We start from the raw sequence: 20,289 nt of genomic DNA, 5'->3' as shown, positions 1-20,289 counted from the left end.
TTACCTCCTTTGTACACTTCCTGTTTTAAAGTTACCTTGAGAAGCAGAACAGGGGTCAGATCCAGACTTCAAACTACAAGGAACTTAAGGCTTGGAAATGCCTGGCAAATGCACACAGCAGATGCACTAGGGCCTCATGTGCTTCCAAAACAGAGAATACTGCAAATTCAGAATTGTTTTTAAAATCACACGAAAAGATTGTTGCAGTTCCCTCCCAAAGGATTTCTTATTGGCTGTCTGAGTTCCATTTAAAAATTTAAGGTAATTTAACTGTTTCTGATTGGCCATCAGAGATGTCTGTAAGATATAACCACAGTATCCTATGGCAGTATACCAGGGAAGCAATGTGCAGAAGGTTGGAAAGTTGTGACTTAACTATCTTCAGTTTTCTGTTGAGCATATAACAGAAGAAGAAAAAGAAAATTGGGTGGGGTAATCCAATGGCTCCAAAGAAAATACTGCTTCTTTAACAGTAACAAAGAGTGATATTAATAGCCATACAATAGTTTGCAGAATTTCTAAAAAGGCGTCTGTCATTGTATCATGGTAATTTTAAAAGGACATATTAGCACCAGGGAAAACCACTTTATTTTAAAATACAAACTAACCCAAATAGGAAAATCCTGGGGTAATATATAAAGTTAGTGACAGAAACTGTGGCATTTCCAAAAAGTTATTAGAAACCCAAGAGGGAAATATAATGACGGGGGGAGGGGGTGGCAAAGAAGATAGAACATCAGTGAATATATATATTGTTTAAAACATGTTATACATTAATGGATTAACTAATTTATTTAGAGCAGTCACAAAATGTTGCTGATTAGCTTTTTTAAAGTTTTTAAAATTTTTATTTATTGATTTTAGAGAGAGGAGAGAAAGAGAGAGAGAGAAGGTAAGGGTTAGGGGAGAAGTGGGAAGCATCAACTCAGTTGCTTCTCCTATGTGTCTTGGCCAGGCAAACCCCGGGTTTTGAACTGAAGACCTTAGTGTTCCAAGTTGACGCTTTATTTACTGCACCACTACAAGTCAGACTTGATTAGCTTTTAATATCACAGAATTCTGATATAGAGGATAAATTTTTCTATGATATTTTCAAGAATAAGCAGCGGGGCTGATCTCAGCCTGAGCTATTATATAATATATACAGGTATCCCCTGTTTTTCAAAGTTCACTTTAAGCCACTTCACTTTTACAAAAGACCTCCATTAGTACCTGTTTTTGCTAACTGAAAGAAATCCAAAGAGGATTTCTCTCTTTTATGAAGGAAAGTAAACACAGGAGTCAGTGCTTGTTTTGCAGCAAGCACCCCTAGCAGCAAGTGGCAGCAGCATCAAGCTCCTTCCCTGGGAACTACACTCAGCATCTCAGTATCAACCAGCTTTAAGTGTCTGTGAGCATCTGTGCTTCATCTTGAGTTAATCTGGGCATCTGTTAGCAAGATGTGTCCTAAGGTGATTGTTTCTTCACTTTATGCTGTTTCGGCTTACAAAGGGTTTCATAGAGCCTGACTGTGGTGATGTAGTGAATAGAGCGTCAACCTGGAATGCTGAGGTGGCCAGTTTGGGACCCTGAGCTTACCTGGTCAAGGTACACATGAGAAGCAACCACCACGAGTTGATGCTTCCCATTCCTCCCCTCCCTTCTCTCTCTCTCCTCTTTCTAAAATTAATAAATAAAATCTTTTTCTTTTTTTTAATGGTTTCAAAGGAATGATCCACTTCCAGATGGCAGGGGAAACCTGTAGTATTGTGGTTACTGAAGACATTCAGGGGTCCTGAGTTACCAGTGTTGGTCTAAGATTTGCATCCAGATATGGGCTCAACTGTTTAGTTTTAAGAGGAGCTTCCTAATATGGTGAAAATCAGTTAACATGTCTTTTTTCCTTTCTACAAAATATTCAAATAGAAACATCTTACTACCTGAGGCCTTTAACAATCTCCTTAGATCTGCTTCCTCCCATTAAAGCTAAGTATCCCAAGACTAAACAACACAACTGTTTTCGCCAGGTAGAATAGAACTTTTCTAGAAATACCTCAGTTGATCTCACTGGAGAGTTCATTCCCTGAAATGGAAGCAAGGCAGCCTATCCTATCACTGCCATATTAACTCCTCTACACACATTCTACTCAAATCCCACACTGAAATAATTTCTGAACACTAACCAGTGCCAGGTTCTGTGCTAGATGCTTTACCCCTCTAATCCTATACCCGTTTACATGTGAAAGTGCAAGGTTCAGAGATGTTAAACAACTGGCCCCTCGCCATACATACATTTAGGATGCAAACGCAAGTCCCACCAAGGGTAGTACTCTTTCCACTGCACTGCACTGCCTACCAAAACATGGAGCACCTTTAGGACCATCCAAGGAAATTCTTCAGTGTCACATATATGTGACAGATAGCATAAGTCACACTGCACCAACTTTAATTTTTTAGGAAATTTGACTAATGTTGAATTTGAGCTGCTGGTTAGAGATCTAGTTAAATACTTGAGAAAGACCCTATATCCTGATACAAATTTTATTACTTAACTATTAGGAGCAACTAACCAGTAGTAAATCACATTTGTAATTTATAAGGACTTGAAATAACTAAATCATTAGAAGTAGTGTACATTAAAATATTAAGGGATTGCATGGCAATTTCACTATGACATCTAAGTAAGAGTTTTACTATGCTAACAGGGTGTGTTGTGGGGCTATTTTTTTTTTTTAGAGGGTGGGGGAAGAGAGATGAGAAGCATCAATTCATAGTTATGTCACGTTAGTTCTTCAGTGAGTGCTATCACATGTGCCTTGACCAGGGGGCTCAAGGTGAGCCAGTGACCCCCATGCTCAAGCCAGCAACCTTGGGCTTCAAGCCAGCAACTTTTGGGCTCAAGACAATAACCATGGGATCATTTTGATGAACCCATGCTCAAGCCGGTGACCCTACACTCAAGCTGGCGACCTCAGGGTTTCAAACCTGGGACCTCAGCATCCCAGGCCAACACTCTATCATCTGTGCCACCACCAACCAGTCAGGTATGTCGCGCGGGGCAATTTCTTAAGCTACACAGAGTTGCAGGTATTGCAGTTCTGTCAAAAGTTTAGATCACAGCCTGACTAGGTGGTGGCGCAGTGGATGGAGCCTCCGACTGGGACACAGAGGACCCAGGTTTGAAACCCCAAGGTTGCTGGCTTGAGCACAGGCACACCAGCTTGAGTGGGGGATCGTAGCCATGACCCCATCCATGGTCGCTGGCTCGAGCTCAAGGTTGCTGGCTTGAACAAGAGGTCACTCACTCTGCTGTGGCCCCCCAGTCAAAGCACATATGAGAAAGTTAATCAATGAACATCTAAGGTGCCACAACAAAGAACTAATGCTTCTTATCTCTCTCCCTTCCTCTCTGTCTGTTCCTGTCTGACCCTCTCTGTCTCTGTCATAAAAAAAAAAAAGTTTAGATCACAATTTCTGAATAGCTACCAGCCTGGAAGAGAAGGCAGAAAGGCCAAAAAGCCAGTTTTGTGCCTTATCCACAAAACAGTAGGGGTCAAGTCAGCTGCAAGGAAGCAAAGAAGCACATTTGAGGGGTGAGAGGCAAAGAATAGAAAGAACATTTTCATATCACTGACAATCAGTGTCATTAGGCAAAACAACACTAGGGAGTCAGGCAGAGCTAGATTCAAATTTCGACTTCTCTACTTATTAATTGTATGACATTGGGCCAATCCTGAGCCTTATTTCCTCATCTGTAATATATGGACATCCCCATCTATAAAAAAGAGCTCATTTAAGAACTAAATGAGCTAATAACATATGTAAAGTATATTGTACCGAATAAGCGCTAAAAAAATAAAAGTGCTAAAAGTCAGCCAATCAAATGTCCTGTTTTACAAAGGACTTAAGGCCCTCCAGTTACTATGAGGGGATACCTCTCTTTTATCTTCAGCATACTCTGCAACCCTGCAGAAAGCAACTCCTAAGCCATAAAGGGCAGTGTGGGAGGACTACCAACTGCTACAAAAAAATCTTCCCAGTTTTAATGCCAGAAATCCATGCCTTTCACCACCAATCCTGGCCAAGGTCTGCTTATTGTTCCCAAAGCCTACCCTTTGACTCTGGTTTTTTTTGTTTTTGTTTTTTTACAGGGACAGAGAGAGAGTCAGAGAGAGGGACAGATAGGGACAGACAGACGGGAACAGAGAGAGATGAGAAGCATCAATCATCAGTTTTTCGTTGCGACACCTTAGTTGATCATTGATTGCTTTCTCATATGTGCATTGACTGTGGGTCTTCAGCAGACCGAGTAACCCCTTGCTCGAGCCAGCGACCTTAGGTCCAAGCTGGTGAGCTTTTTGCTCAAACCATATGAGCCCGCGCTCAAGCTGGTGACCTCAGGGTCTCGAACCTAGGTCCTTCCGCATTCCAGTCTGACTGCTCTATCCACTGCGCCACCGCCTGATCAGGCTGACTCTGCTTTTGATGTAGCAAATTCAACCAAACATTTCTCTTGATATTTTGTGAAGGTCTTTGGCATAGTTTTTATTAGTCCTTGGCAGTTTGAAAAAAACAAACAAACCACACTCTTCAATGTCAATATCTCATCAATTGTCACCTTAGTAGAATTCAAGCCACTAATGGGAAAAGAACGCAAATTATCCTAGAATTTCCATTTGGCAGCCTGATCCATTTGCTTGCTACACCTTTCCCTTCTCTAGCCTAGACTAAGAGTCTCATGGGATCTCTGGGATTCTAATTCCCATTCTTCCCTGGTTCTGGACCTCAGCAGCCCCTATACCAGCAAATACATCATCTTGCCCTAAGACACCCAGATCACTATGAGACAAACCCAGTGCCTCGGGTTACATGGTTCAAGCTTTAATGCTCTCTCAAAGAAGGCAGGGTGGGAACTGATGCTCTTGGTCAGAAAATTGATTTTGAATCACAGCTCCCTACTTACTAGCTGTATGACCTTGACCAAGGTACTTAACCATCTCTGAGCTCGCTTATTCATGTGTAAAATGGAAAAAATTACACCAACTCACAAGAGCACTGAGGTTTAAGTAAGTTAAAGCACTCAGCATTAATACCTGTTATGTAATTGGTGTTCAATTAATATCTAAATACACATTTCACTATAGCACTTTATTTTAGAGAGAGGAGCGAGAGACAGAAAGAGAAAGGGGGGTAGTAGCTTCTCATATGTGCCTTGACCAGACAAACCCAGGGTTCTGAACCAGCAACCTCAGCATTTCAGGTCAACGTCCCATCCACTGGGCCACCACAGGTCAGGCCACTTGTCACATATTGTAATTATTATTATTTTTTACCATGTCTCTATTACCAGAGAAGGGCTTCTTGAAGGCAACAACTGTCTTGTTTATATCCACATACATCCCCAGTGCTCAGTACAGAGACATAAATCAAATCTAGCCTTAACCATAGTGTCAATAAAATAACAGAAAGTGCTGAGTAACTGAGGGAAACTAGAGAGTGTAATGCATGTCCCATCTAAAAGGGTAACTACTACTCAGCTCCAACAGACAAGGACCATGGAGGAATGCTGGCCCACTGCAGTAAGAGCTTCCAACAGAATAAAAGAAGCAATAACCAGATCCTGGTCACAAAAAGCTGATGCTAGAGCAGCTCTTGATTTGGCACCCTGAAGAATGACTGAAGAACCAAAGTTATGGCAGAAGTTGGCCTCAACCACCATGACAATTCCTGCTAAAAACAGGGTCTTGCACAGTACTCCAGATTACCTGATCTCAGAGGTTACACTGTATCCCAGCAGAAGCAAAAATAGCAGCAAAGAAACTGGGCTCTTCAGTGGCCTGAACATTTTATTGACAGTGCCCTTAACTAACCTCTTCAGATTTAATAAGTAAACCTGGGGGACCCAGGAAATATCTAGAGAAAAATGAACTTTTAATATGTTGGGATGGGGACACAAAGCCATATTCATTTGAATACTAAATATGTTGAATGTATTATTATATACTAAGCTAATGAGATAGATGTACATTGCAATTTGTTTTGTACTGATATTGTTATAGGTTAGGGGATGAGGTATCTTTATAAACACCTTTAATCCAACCACCAGAATTAAGCACTGTTAGTATTTTAGGTTATATACTTTTAGAGATTTTTCTATGTAAATATATATGAAGCTGTTAGTCCCCTGCAATATTAGAAAATACTATAAAGTGTTTTGTGATCTTTTTTCGCTTAAAAAACTAATGTGAATAACTTGCCATATCAAATATAGATCTTTGTCATTTATAATAATTGAATTATAGTCTATAGAATGGATGTGCCATAATTTTAATCAGTTCTATATTAATAATTTTGATATTTTCAATTTAAAATATTGTAAATAGCATCACAGAAAACATCATTATACCCATTCCTGTAGCACTACCCTCCATCAACTCTTTCAGAACCATTACAACTTCCTAATTAGTATAATTTTTTCTAGTTTTTTTTTTTTTAAAGGAAGCCAAATCATTTTAATGTTAAATCTTCCCATTTTCAATCTTGGTCCAATTTTTTCTTTTTTTGAGAGAGAGAGAGAGAGAGACAGACAGACAGACAGACAGGAAGGGAGAGAGATGAGAACCATCAACTGGTAGTTGCAGCACCTTAGTTGTTCATTGATTGCTTTCTCACAAGTCCCTTGACCCGGGATAGGGGTGAATGGTTTCAGCCAAGCCAGTGACCCCTTGCTCAAACCAGTGACCTTGGGCTTCAAGCCAGCAACCTTTGGGCTCAAGCCAGTGACTATGGGGTCATGTCTACGATTCCATGCTCCAGCCGGTGACCCCATGCTCAAGCTGGTGAGCCTGCACTCAAGCTATCGACCTCAGGGTTTCAAAACCTGGGTCCTCAATATCCCACGCCAATGCTCTATCCACTGTGCCACTGCCTGCTCAAGTAGTCCAATTTTTTTTAATGTTTATTTTATTGATTTGAGAGAGAAGAGAAGGAGGAAAGAGTGAGAGAGACAAGAACATCAATCTGGTGTTGTATGTGCCCTGAAGGGGGATAGAACCAGTAGCTTCTGCTCTTCCGGGAGATGCTCTAACCAACTGTGCTATCTGGCTAGAATTTCAGTCCAAATTTTTAAAAAATTATAGACAGATCAAAGAAAATCAAGGACTGCCAAACTGTAACTTTTGACCCATATTGTTCACTTACCTTGGTCCTGAACAACTATTAGCTATTTCCCAAATCAAATCCACCTTCAAGGTTTAAAAAAAAGTATCAACACATTTTCATAAGAATCTGACAGAAGTCTGAAGATAATTCTCAAACATTCTGAGCGACATTAGAATAAGGAACCTAAAGATGGTGCTCAATAAATAATTCCTCAATAAATGAATGAATAAAATAAACTAATGAGACTTTAATTATAAATTCTGAATTACTTGCTTTTAAAAAATTGCTTATATTCTCCAAAGCATAAATTAAGCCCAGTGGATGGGTAACTATTCTAAAGGAACCTATTTCAGCTCTCAGAGCTATCCAAAGATGGCACAAGCTGCCTCAGAAGCCATGGATGGGATCTCAGCACAGGCTGTTGGAACACTTGACAGAAATATGTAAAGACAAGATGAAAAAGAACAGCCATGTGGAGAAGCAGGAAAAAAAATAATAAGCCCAGTCTTTGAAACTAGACAGGTTTAGATTCTAATCCTTCCTCGCCTTCCTCACCTCTTTTTAGCTGAGTAACACTGGGCTTCTTAACCCCACTGAGGCCAACTTCTTAAACTGTAAAACATCTTGCAAGGCTGTAAGGATTAAGATACTTTCATTCATTCGATAGAGACTTATATGCGTAGGCTAAGACCCGGGGATCTTAAACTAAATAGCCCCCATCCTCAAGGAGATCAAGATCTATTACAACAATCAGAAAAATTAAAATAGACAATCGCAGTGCTGTTTGTTAAGAGTCAGAACAGGGTCAAATGCAGTGTAGGACAGAAGCTGAGCACCTAACCCAGAGCCTAACTCATTTTCAGGCTGGTCAGAGAAGGCTTCTTGGGAGATTTAAAATCCTAACAACAGGAATTTAACTGAGATAGATAAGCAAAATGCATGTACAAAAGCCTGGAGCTGACAGAGAAGCATTACATTCCTGGAAGGGCTGTAGTTTGGTATGGCAGCAGGTATGGGGCAAGAGGCTAGTAATTAGGGAAGTGAATAGGGCTGGACAAAACTAAGATACTAAAACTTTATTCTGAAGATAAAAGTGAGCCACTAAAGAGTTTTAAGCATAATTAGAATTACTCTTTAAAAGATCATTTTGGGTACAGTGTGGAGAGGGGACAGTAGTGGGGGAATAGTAGCACTCTGAACAGATTAACAGGGAAAGCAGGACACTGCAGTAATCTAACCTAGTTACCCGAAAATGAAGTAGTGGAGATGTTGAAAAGGAGATGAAAGGCAAATACTAAGATAAAAAATCATTAATACTAGTGGTTAATAAATGCATGGAGGACAGCAATACTGCATCTGATAAATAGCAAGTGCTCCAAAAATGGTAGCTGCTACTATTATTGTTGTTACTGGCAATTGGATTAGATGACCTTTGAAATCACATTCATCCCTACTTTGGAGACATATCTTATGGGTTCCCAGAAAAGTCCTTTCTCACTATTGGTGAAGCTATCCTATACAAAAGGATTCTTTTTTTTTTTTTTTATTCATAACCTTCTACACCAGAACTGCTCAATCCACTACACACCAGTCATAATAAGAAATGCTTACAAAGTGTTCTCACAAACAGGATTCCAAGGCCAAATAAGTTTGAGAAACACTGCATAATGTATCCTTTCTGCTTTTGAAGGGTCATAAGGCACATCAGTACAAAAACTCTGAACACTAATTCTTCAGTAAAGAAATGCATGCCACTTTGGCCATTATTTTGTCAAAAATCCTTTTTCATCCCCAGAGGTCACTTATTTGCATTGTGTATAAGAACTAATAATGTTCCATGCAACAGCCTGGGAAATGCTGCTCTGAGCCAACTTACAAATTTTAGTGGAATGAAAAGACTATAGGTGACTCTATTTTGATCACTTCCCAAAATGGGTTAGAATTTTACACACATTATTGCATTTATCTTTTTAATTTAACCCTACTAAAAATGGCATTAAATATCACCATAGCCTGACCAGGCAATGGTATAGTGGATAGAGCATCAGACTGGGATGCAGAGGACCCAGGTTCGAAACCCCAAGGTTGCAGGCTTGAGCGCAGGCTCATTCGGCTTCAGTGTGGGCTCACCAGCTTGAGCATGGGGTTGCTGGCTTCAGCGTGGAATCATAGACATGACCCCATGGTCGCTGGCTTGAGCCCAAAGGTCACTGGCTTGAAGCCCAAGGTCGCTGGCTTGAGCAAGGGGTCACTAGCTTGGCTGAAGCCCCTCATCCCTAACCCGAGTCAAAGCACATATGAGAAAGCAATCAATGAACAATTAGGTGTCACAACAAAGAACTGATGCGTCACATCTCTCTCCCTTCCTGTCTGTCTGTCCCTATCTGTCCCTCTCTCTGTCTCTGTCAAAAAATAATAAAAATAAGTATCACCATAAATCACAATCTTCTACCTCCCAAATTACCAAGTATGCTTTGCTTCTTTAAAAGACCCTAACTTTGTCATAAGCAAAGTCTATTTACCGTCAAGTTACAGTATTAATTTTTAAGACAGTTAAAAATGACAAAGATGTTAAACTGTGTACATAGCATGCACTTTCTCTGTTCTCTTTTAAATGAACAGATCATGCCATTGGTGAGGGGATATGTTTTCTTAACATTGGGCAAATAATCTCACTTCATATTGACCACTGGATAACTTGTAACTCCTAAGGACAAGGTTAACAGTAATTAGGACTGTGAAAACCTTCAGTAACTCTAATAGATTTTAACCAATAACATGATACAAAATACTCTATATTCCAATGTATTTCCTGTAAATCACAGAAGCATTATTGAAGTACTGGTCAAGATCACTATTTATAGCTCATACCCACAAATGTCTTTAGAATAACTTTTGTATGTTATTTGTAATAATACTGTTGATTTTAAATGGAGAATATCCACTTATATAGGATACCTTATATGCCTTGGACATGGAGATTTGAACTTTTAATTTAAACCTAGTCTACTGCAAACATTCAAATGCAAAGGTTAGACTAGTCCCTCTCTCTAAACTGCACCTGAAGTTTATCCATTAGAAAGCTTTCACTGAATAAAAGAAAAAAACATTGGATTTAGAAGTAATCTGTCTGCAAACAAAAAAGATCTTAAACCAAAATAAAAAATACAACTCCCAATACTGAAAATGAGTACAGGTGCTGCCTCATCGCTATCAGGTATATCACTGCTAAAACATGGAGAAGTGTAGGAAGGGTGCAAATATTGCAACCCAGCAAAAATTTCTGCAGGCAGAGAGATTTTTTCCTGAACCATTCCACAATGATGTCTTCCTGCTTACTTCAAAGAATATGTTACCCAGGTGAGTATAAAACAAACTTACAGTCCTAACTTCAACTGACAATTTCTACAATTGGAAAAAATTTTAAATGACTACAATGCACATTTCTCTCTGGACAGAAAGATAAAACTGTTTGTTCTGATTTTTTTTTTTAATATTTTATTTATTGATTTTTTAGAGAGAGAGCAGAGAGAGAGAGAGAGAGAGAGAGAGAAGGGGGAGGAGCAGGAAGCATCAACTCCCATCTGTGCCTTGACCAGACAAGCCCAGGGTTTCGAACCGGCAACCTCAGTATATCCCAGGTTGACGCTTTATCCCACTGCGCCACCACAGGTCAGGCTTGTTCTGATTTTAATAATTATTCTTATTTTACAAATATGAAACTTTTCACCTCATCAGAATCATTACTACTCGGCAACTGGGGGTTAACTGTGGTGATCAGAAGAAAACCAATTCCTACCTAAACCATAACAGCACAACTAAATTAGGTTATTTCTTTCATAAGTGAGTGCTCCCCCATGTAGAAATCCTGCACATAGCAGAGTAGATGATTACAAAAGGCCTCCTCATCAGGAAAGCTGTTGGGACAGATTTTATGCTATTCTAAATAGAAAGAGCCACTCAGTGACAGTCACCTATAACATGCTATTGTATTCATTTCTCATTATTACTCTATAAGATAGGTATTATGACCACTACTTTACATAGTAAGAAACTAAAGTTCATACCAGTTAAGAATCTACCCAGGGCCTGACCTGTGGTGGCGCAGTGGATAAAGCATCGACTTGGAAATGCTGAGGTTGCCAGTTCAAAACCCTGGGCTTGCCTGGTCAAGGCACATATGGGAGTTGATGCTTCCAGCTCCTCCCCGCTTCTCTCTCTCTGTCTCTCCCTCTCCTCTCTAAAATGAATAAATTTAAAAAAAAAAAAGAAAAAAAAAAAAAAAGAATCTACCCAGTTGACACAGAGGGTAAGTGCACTGCAGAAATAGAATTCTTTCCCAGAGCTGACTCCAACATCAGCAACTACACTGCCCTCTCCAAAAGGCATTTTTTGACCGAATGTATTTTAAATCCATTTCCTCCTACAATTAATCTACTTACATTATGCTAGGTGCTTTGAGCCTCGGTGGGAAAACACTAAAATGACCTTGTAGTCACAGTGCACGCATGAAAAACTGAATAAACAAAATGAAAAGAGAGACTGTAAGACATCAGATAACTCAGTTTGCTTTGAGCACAAGAAATAGAATGGAAAAGAACAACTTGCTGGCTAAGGAATGTTCTTCCCAGGTTGTATGCCTGAGGCTAGAATGAACCTCAAGGTCACTTGTGAACCTAATAATGTCCTCTGCCATTCTTCCTCCTGTGAATCAGGCAAACTTGCCAAAACACGAGAGATGCCTTAGAGTCATCTCTGCCATCGTGTCAGCGCTTCCACAGAAGCAGCAATGCTGTCCCACAGAATGAGCACTGGTCTGGGAATCCAGTGTACTGGCCTACACTGGGCTCTGCCCTGGCATAACTAAGTGACCTTGTCAAGGTCATCACACTATTTAGAGCAGCGGTTCTCAACCTGTGGGTCGCAACCCCAGCGGGGGTCGAACGACCAAAACACAAGGGTCGCCTAAAGCCATCGCCTAAAGCCATCGTGGCCATCATGGCCTTAGGCGACCCCTGTGTTTTGGTCGTTCGACCCCCGCCGGGGTCGCGCCCCACAGGTTGAGAATCGCTGATTTAGAGTCTCACTACAAAGGACATTCCTGAAAGAATTAAAGGTCACTTCCTGAACTAAGATTCAAGGATTTTTCTTTTCTCACAATATTCTATGGTCAAGAGAACACTGTTTAAGAGTAAGAACTCCACAAATTGTGTAAGAATTAAGAGTTACAGACCTATGCTTGAATCTGGGCTCTGCCACTTACTGGCTGTGTGACCTTGAGCAAATTACTTAACTCCTCTGCTTCCTCACAGGTAAAAATTAGGGTGGTAATAGTAACTGAGTCATACTATGTGAGTATAATATTTATATATATAAATACATTTATACCCTATGGTACAATGTAAGCACTCAATAAAAGGTAGTAACTATATTAATCTTGAGTATCTTTAGTTGCTCAGTACCTCTGAACTAAAAGATAAGAGATGTGAATTTCAAAATTGCCTCAACAAGACAGCTAGAATGGCCGCTTATGCCTCCATTTCTCTGTAAATGAGGATAAGAAACCTCTTATTCCTCCTAATACAATGAATCAGTTTTGACCTGATGGAAAATGTGTAAGCATAAATGAGATATTAGAATTATTTGTTACAAGGATTAAGTAAGATGACATGGACACAGTCTGTAAAGTATAGAGCATTAGTATAATTTCTGCTTAGACAATAAAGCTGATGTTCACAAGTTTTTAACACCAACGCTGACCTATTCAGACTTTCAGGGAGTTCAAGGTTTCTAGGGTGGTCAATTCTAAATGATAACAAGGCTCAGCATGTGGCCATGGGTGTAAAGAGCTAATATGGAATGAAGGTGGTCACTGGTGTTGAAGAGCAGGAAGTCAAGAAATACCTGCTGAGTAAAAAAAATATATGTAAAAGTATGTTTTTGTAACCTTGCCCAGACTTTCTAAAAAAAGTAACTATGTTATAGATACCATAACATTCTTATTTGGTTAGCTTAATGACTGAGCCAAAGGAAGCTAAGATGAGCAAACTACAAAATACATGGCAAACCCTAGTTCACCCTCTCACACTGACTCTATCTTCTACACTGCAGTGTAATTGCAGATAAAAGGGAGGAGACTCTCACCTAAATCACATCAAGAAACAAAGCAATTAAGACTTCCCTCTTGAAACCTGAATTAAAGATTTCCATGCAAAATTGGAACTCCAAATATTTTGTTGTATTAGTCTTAATTTTATACATCATTCAGGAAATTCATATCCTAGAATCATTATTCCCAAGTTTGGAGAGGGTACTAGGCTTTTGGATAGGTCCCGTATTTGGAGACAAACATCCTAAAGAACTGGGGATGTTTGAAAAGGGTTCTTAGTGAGCTCTTTACACTATGCATTGATAGTTTCTCACTGCTTGGGATTAATCACGTCCATAAATAGAAACACTATGTCAGCAATATTCCAAAGCCTGGTTCTAAAGAATGCAGGTTCTTAAACTTTTTGTACATAATTTTTAACCATGATCTACCTGGGTTCAGGAAAACTTCAGCAGTTTACTTTGTAAATCTTTCCCTTCACATTGAAATCAAAGGGTAAGATTTAAATACCTAGCCAAAGAACCTATATTCGAAGGGTTACCATTCTGTGGTCTCAATCTTTGAAACAGTACTACAAATTCTTATTACATTCTTCCACTCAATATACTCCTAAAATCCACAAATCAAAGAAAGAAGATCCACTTTGAAATATAAAATTATCTGGGAGTTTGACCAGTCAGGGTTATGTTAATAGCATAATGTAACAGAGTTTGGCATCAGGCAACCGGGATTTGAATTCCAGTTCAACTACTGAGTGACACTAGGCAAGCTATTTAACCCCTCTGATCCTCAACTTTCTCATTTGCAATATGAAAATAATGCCCTATCTAACAGAAATACTGTATCAAATATGCCCCAAAATGTCAGTTCCCTCCCTTCACCTCTGGAAAGTACTATTTCTCTAAAAAATTTTGTACTTAAATAAAACTGACTAAATGTGAAAACCATAAGAATTTCTTGAAATTGCTATGAAAACAGAAGTGTAGCACCCATCTGACGCTAGAAAGAACCACCTAACACAGACAAGGAAAAACAAATTAGGAAAATACAGGTTTAACACAAATGTGTTTCCCTGACCCCCAAACCTTGGAAGACACAAATGTAAAACAATCCAAGTCATTACCACTCAATGGAAAAAGAATAACCCCCAACAAGCTGACACTAACAACTCCCAATTACAACAAAAGCTTTCTGAAACATGAACCAGAAAGAGCTGACAAGTCCTGTTACTTAAGACAAGAGGCAAGAAGCTATTTACTAGTCTATTTTCATTCCAGCTGCTTATGTTTTTAACAAATGCTACAGAGGGGCCCTGGCTGGATATCTCATTTGTTTAGAGCATCATCCTAACACGCCAAGGTTGCAGGTTCAATCCTAACCTAGAAATATAGAAGAGTCAACAAATTAATGTATAAATAAGTGAACAACAAATAAATGTTCCTCAAAAAAAAATTTTTTTTTTTTAAGTGAAAGGAGGGGAGATAGATTCCCGCATGTGCCCCAACCGAGATCCACCCTGTAACTTGTCTGGTGCCAATGCTCAAATCAACGGAATCAACCAAGCTATCCTCAGCGACAGGGGCCAACGCCCCAACCAATCACAAACTAGCTGTGGGAGTGGAAGAGAAAGGGGAAAGGGAGGGGAAGAGAGACAGAAAGGAAAGAGGGAGGGGAAGAGAAGTACATGGTCACTTCTCATGTGTGCCCTGACCAGTATTGAACCCGGGACATCCGCACACCAGACCGACGCTCAATCCATTGGGCCAATCAGCCAGGGCTCAAATCAATTTTTTTTTTCTTTTACAGAGACAGAGAGAGAAAGGGATAGATAGGGACAGACAGACAGGAACGGAGAGCGATGAGAAACATCAATCATTAGTTTTTCGTTGCCACACCTTAGTTGTTCATTGATTGCTTTCTCATATGTGCCTTGACCATGGGCCTTCAGCAGACCAAATAACCCCTTGCTCGAGCCAGCGACCTTGGGTCCAAGCTGGTGAGCTTTGCTCAAACCAGATGAGCCCATGCTCAAGCTTGCGACTTCGGGGTCTCGAACCTGGGTCCATAGCATCCCAGTCCGAGGCTCTATCCACTGCACCACCGCATGGTCAGGCTCTAATCAATTTTTAAAAAAATGTTTTTAATGCACAAGAGGGTGGGTGTACTTTTAGGTACATATAAAAGAAAATAAACGAGCCAAGATCCAGGATCTCTGCAAGCTCTCTTCCACTAAAGAGGAACCTAATAATACTCATTCAACAAATAACTGTCAAGTATCTAGTATTTGCCAGAGCTTTGGAAACTTAGCCCTGACCTGTATCCTTCCTAGAGCAGGAGAGCTTCATAGAGAACACCTCAAAACCAGCTGCATGGTCCTGAGCTCCAATAACCTATAATTGCTCTTATGGTAATCCCCAAATCTGAAAATGTATCCAAAATTGCTTCCTACTTTCTCGCTCTTATAGATCTGCCCTACTTAATGCTGTACCACCTCCTAGGCTTAGCATTCAGTTGTTAAGACCGTCACATCTACCCAATAGAGTCTCTTCCTCAGACTGAGTCTGTTTACTTCCTCCTCACATCACATCCCATCCCAGGTGTGGTAACATTGGCTCCACCTAAACCTCAGCCCTTTCCTCCTATACCATGGATGCTCTCAGATCAGGCATCCATGAACTTTAGGGTCACTTCCAAACCGTGTTAACACTGCATATTTAGCACCACTGGGTCTCGAAGATCCTCTTAGCCTGTAACTTGGGTTTCACTGTTTCCAAGCTCTACACCCTTGGGGCTTGAATGTCCCTTATCCTAGGCCTCCCGCTCCCGGCCAAGCACAGGATACCCCGAAGTACCTGCCAGACCATTATCTTCTCTATCCCCCCTTTAAGGCCTTTAGGCTGGCCCCAGCCTCCACCCCACGCCTGCGCCGTAGGGGGGGTCATCACCCTGCAGCCTAAACCCGAGACGCGCTCATCCTTGCAGCCTCCAATTCCTTCATCACCCCCCAGGCCGGAGCCAGCGCGACCAATAAGGTGCCAGGTCCGCGGCCTCCCCGCCACCAACCAATCACGAGCGAGCCCCCCCGCCGTCGCCTTCCGCCAATGGGAGAAAGCCCGCGGGCCGGGCCGGCGAGGCACACGGACCCCACGAGCCCGACGGCCGCGACAGCTCCGGGCCTGGAGAAAACACAACATGGCGGCGGGCATGCCGGACCGAACTACAGCAGCGACCGCGCGAGGGAAATGAGGTCTCCGCCAAAGGCGGGAAGTGCTGCCCCTCCCCCCGCCGCCGCTCGCCTCTCACCCACCCTACCAACAGAGCTCCCGCACACTTACACGCCTCTGCTCAGGGGTCCAGGGAAGAGCAGGAGCCGCCCCCGCGCTCCAGCAGCGTAGGGCAATGCAGAGACCTGGGCACCACGGATGGGAGGGGAAGCGTGCGTCACGGAGAGCGGAGCGCGCGCGAAGCGGGGGTACAAACAAGATGGCGGCCACGCCGTTTGCACCGTCCCCCTCTTCCCCCCCTTCCCCTTCCTTGGCGCCTCAACTTCCAGTTACTTGCGGTGTGCAGAAGCTGAGTTGCTGAAGTCTCGCGAGAATTGGGAAGAGGTGACGACATGGTGAAGCGGAAGGAGATCTGAGAGCCTTCTGATTCCGACCTTTTTTAGGGACCGTAGGCGTTGCCTAGTGACTTTTGTAGGGCGTTCTATACACGTGGATGTCTGCTGTGATGCGCACATTTTTTAGTTTTAAAAAGTAGTTTCTCTGTGTATGTGCATTTTTAACTTGGGAGGAAAGAGGTAGGGGCGAAAGACGACAAGGGATGCCAGATTAAGTGTGTTATTGAAGACCGGTAACAGTACTGTAAAAGAAGGGATTTAACGCCAACATTGTAAAAGCTATACTCTGGAATAAAGGACAGCACTTCCCAAGAATGATCAGCTTGTAGCCTTACAACGACGTAGACGGTGTTTTTCTCGTTTGAATGCAGAATTTAAAACAAAGGCAGTTGGAAACCACAGCTAGAATGAGCATTACACCCTTTTCATACTTTCTCTTTAATCTCCACAACTACTTATTTAGTCCTAGAACATTAGTATTATTTTTATTTTACTGATGACAAAACTGAAGTCAAAGGGCTAAGTAATTTGATCAGGATCCACAATCTAGTAAGTGTCAAAACTCAATTTGAATAGCTCCAAACCATGTAGATAAATTTATCAAATATGTATTGAATGAAATTATCTACAGTGAGACTATTAGTGCATTAGCTAGCAAGCACAGAGAAAATTGCTCCTGCTAGTGGTTACCTTGAATTTTACAAATGACCTTGGAGCCTTTCTGAGACCTGTATTGCAGGAGTCCTCAACAATAAAGCATGACCCTGGTGATAACTGTTGTGAGAGTGGAATAAATCTTTTGAACTCAGGAAAATTGTTTTAAAATCCAACCTTAATAAATCTAACTTTAGGCACTCAATAAATAATTGATGAATGAATGAACAAAACCTAACTAGCTATAAGACACCTGACTTCACTGAGTCTCAATTTCATCATCTGTAAAATGATCTAATTCCTACCTCCTGGGTGTGTTGGGGAGATTGAATGAAATAGTGGAAGAGAGAGTGCTTTGTAAATTGCAAATGTGTTAAGTTAGTGATATCGATATTTTCAGACATGAGAAATGGCATAAAAACTTAAAATATTCAAAATAAATAGTATGTTGAGATAGTAGAGATAGATATAAGCTTAGCTAATGGTAAAAAGCTATGTAAATCTTTCTACAAATATTTACTGAGCATTTAGTGCACATACTATATTTGCAAAAGATGTCAAAATGTGTAGAAAGCAACACAAATTTGTACTATTATTATAATTAAGTATTGCCAACATACAAGGCTGTAGTCAGTTTCCCTCCAAGAGCCTGGAAATCTGGTTGCACTCAAAATTAAACTAATAAAAATTTAAATAGTAAAGGAGGAAATTAGCCAAGGGTAGTACTAAACATATTTAACAACAGGTAGTGCTCATGCATTGATCTAGCAGAGTTGAAGTCCTGGAGATACCCTTCTGTACTAGGTGTTAACTTCTCAGTTGCTAATTTATGTATAGTAGGTCCCAGAGGATTCCAGGGAACAGGAGTTGTCAGGAGGCTTGGGACAATAGCTGTGTACCAGCTAGTATGAAAGTATTTTAATAGTCAATATATGGCCCTGGCCGGTTGGCTCAGCGGTAGAGCGTTGACCCGGCGTGTGGGAGTCCCGGGTTCGATTCCCGGCCAGGGCACACAGGAGAGGCGCCCATTTGCTTCTCCGCCCCTCCCCCTCTCCTTCCTCTCTGTCTCTCTCTTCCCCTCCGGCAGCGGCAGCGAGGCTCCATTGGAGCAAAGATGGCCCGGGTGCTGGGGATGGCTCTGTGGCCTCTGCCTCAGGCACTAGAATGGCTCTGGACGCGGCAGAGCGACGCCCCAGAGGGGCAGAGCATCCCCCCCTGGTGGGCGTGCTGGGTGGATCCCAGTCAGGCGCATGCGGGAGTCTGTCTGACTGCCTCCCCGTTTCCAGCTTCGGAAAAATGAAAAAAAAAAAAAGTCAATATATATTTTTATCTTATTTTATCTTTAGCAAGAGGGAGAGAGAGAGAGAGAGAAGGACAGACAGGAAGGGAGAGAAAGATGAAAAGCATCAACTTGTTGTGGCACCCTAGTTCATTGGCTGCCCTCTCATACGTGCCCTGATGGAGGGACCTCCAGCTGAGCCAGTGACCCCCTACTCAAGCCAGTGATCTTGGGCTCAAGCCAGCAACCATGGGACCATGTTCATAATCCCACACTCAAGCTGGTGACCTCAGGGCCTCAAACCTGGGTCCTCAGCATCCCAGACCAATGCTCTAACCACTACACTACCACCTGGTCAGGCTAGTCAATATTATAACTGTCAATAATTGGCCCTGGCCGGTTGGCTCAGCAGTAGAGCGTCGCCCTGCGTGTGGAAGTCCCAGGTTCAATTCCCGGTCAGGGCACACAGGAGAAGCACCCATCTGCTTCTCCACCCTTCCCTCTTCTTCCCCCCTCTCCCCCTCCCACAGCCAAGGCTCCATCCACTGAAGCAAAGTTGGCCCAGGTGCTGAGGATGGCTCCATGGCCTCCACCTCAGGCACTAGAATGGCTCCGGTTGCAATGGAACAGTGCCCCAGATGGGCAGAGCATCGTCCCCTGGTGGGCATGCCGGGTGGGTCCTGGTCAGGCGCTTGTGGGAGTCTGTCTGACTCCCTCCCTGCTTCTAACTTTGGAAAAAATACAAAAAAAAATAAATGTCAATAATCATATTTGGTGCACACAGGGAATGTTAGTTCTTGCCATGGACTATTATCAATATTCTTTGCCCTCTCTTAAACTCTCTGTATCTGGCCTGTCCTTAGGAGGTAAGCCTTCTCACTCTAATGTCATCAAGCTTAACCTTGTTTTAATCAATTAAATGTAAGTAGAAATGCCATGAGCCACTTCTGAACAGAAATGTATGAGCCATCTCATGATTCTGCCATATTTTTCCTCTGCCATAAGAATAGTATGTGTCAAATAGAGGTACTTCAACTTTGGTCCCAGGATGAAGATGTGCATAGCCACAGCTGACACACATGACATGTAATATAAGTTATAAACCTTTGTTGTTGTAAACCACGGAGATTGTTTTAGTTGTTATGCAGCATAACCTAGCTAGTCTGAACTAATATAGCCCTGAAATTAGCTATATGTGGAGATGAGCAGAGAGCTTGTCTACAAATGATCAAAAAATAAAACAATCTCTGAACAGGTCATATAGGAGGAATAAGGCAGATGTGATTGTAACTTAATAAAAAAAAATGCTTAAATCAATATTGTCAACCAACCGTTCATATCCTGTTTGGAGAGTCATGAACCAAAGGGTTTAATGAGCCATGACAGCCTAAAACAAGGCAATCACAGAGGCACACACTAGCATTGCCCCTCTAAGCCCTGTCTCAGTTAAGCCAACCTGAGCATTCAGATTTCCTTGACCATGTCATC

The 20,289-nt window shown here is 41.6% G+C and overlaps 1 protein-coding gene across 3 annotated transcripts in view; it reads right to left on the bottom strand.

Annotated features, from left to right (window-relative positions):
• NFYC (nuclear transcription factor Y subunit gamma) overlaps window positions 1-17,603 on the bottom strand; it is a 68,179-nt gene extending 50,576 nt beyond the window's left edge. The window contains exon 1 of one of the 3 annotated variants that reach the window (XM_066375990.1): window positions 16,585-17,603. The gene's annotated coding sequence lies outside the window, so the exon portion shown is untranslated. Of the gene's footprint in view, window positions 1-16,101; window positions 16,258-16,584 lie in introns of those variants that run through there. The other 2 variants (XM_066375994.1, XM_066375993.1) reach the window with 2 other exon arrangements.
• Window positions 17,604-20,289: the final 2,686 nt, after the last annotated feature.

The sequence above is a fragment of the Saccopteryx leptura genome, chromosome 3 (genome assembly GCF_036850995.1).
Source record: "Saccopteryx leptura isolate mSacLep1 chromosome 3, mSacLep1_pri_phased_curated, whole genome shotgun sequence".
NCBI classification, from domain to species: Eukaryota; Metazoa; Chordata; class Mammalia; order Chiroptera; family Emballonuridae; genus Saccopteryx; species Saccopteryx leptura.
Note: the sequence above shows the minus strand (reverse complement) of the source record. Positions and strands in the feature narration are given on the sequence as shown.